This window comes from Gekko japonicus, unplaced genomic scaffold, assembly GCF_001447785.1.
Source record: "Gekko japonicus isolate JY-2015 unplaced genomic scaffold, Gekko_japonicus_V1.1 scaffold2150, whole genome shotgun sequence".
NCBI classification, from domain to species: domain Eukaryota; kingdom Metazoa; phylum Chordata; class Lepidosauria; order Squamata; family Gekkonidae; genus Gekko; species Gekko japonicus.
The window spans coordinates 124,337-125,307 of record NW_015168719.1 but is presented as its reverse complement, the minus strand read 5'-3'; positions in this window follow the sequence as shown (position 1 = coordinate 125,307).

The window sequence follows — 971 nt, the reverse complement described above, 5'->3', positions numbered from 1 at the left end:
GGCGGGTGCCCCGGCCTTGGACACTCAGTGTCAATTTGCTGTGGCGACCTCAGCAGGATATATAATGACACTGAGTCCACCATTTTCTCCAGAGGAATTGATCTCTGCTACCTAAAGAACAGTTGTAATTTTGAGTGATCTCCAGCCCTCACCTGGAGATTGGTAATGATGGTTCCCCAGAAGGGAACAGTTGGTTTGGAGGGTGGAGTCTATGGCTTTGTACCTATCCGAGGTCCCACGCCTCCTGAAACCTCACCCTCTCCAGGCTCCATCCCTCACATCTCCAGGAATTTCCCACCTGGAGTTGGCAACCCTATCTCCTTCCAAGCCAATCATCAACCTACCTTTATTTCACCCTCGCTCTTCAGCTTTCCATCCCCCACACACCTGCAGCCTCTCCCGTGCTCTGAAGTCCTGACTGCTACATCACATTGGCTGTCATACGGGGGCCACCTCAGCAGCATATAAGGAAACAGAACCCACCATTTTCTCCAAGGGAACTGATCTCTGCCATCTAGAAAGCAGTTGTAATTCTGAGTGATCTCCAGCCCTCAACTGGAGATTGGACACATTTTACCTCAAAACAGCAAACTGTTTAGAATGTTAATGTTAGAGGCAAAAGCCAATCAAGTCGCATATGCAAACGACCTCTGTGTTCCAAGGCAAAAGCCAATGAAGCTGCATATGCAAATAACCTCTGTGTTCTGACTGGCTATGGGGGGGAGAAGAACAGCAAACTGTTTAGAATGTTGGAGGCGAGACTCAAGCAATGCAGCCAGTGGATAGGGACAGATTCTGAGTGACACACCAGGGCGCCAACCAATTCCGGAGTGTGTGGAATGTTCTAGAGAAGTGCCACCACCATTCGGCTTTTATATATAAGGGAGATAACCAGGGGTCATTTCCTGCAGGAGCGCACAGGAGCGGAGCTCCGGCAGTAAAGAGCCCAGGGGGTGGGCATGTGCAACAAG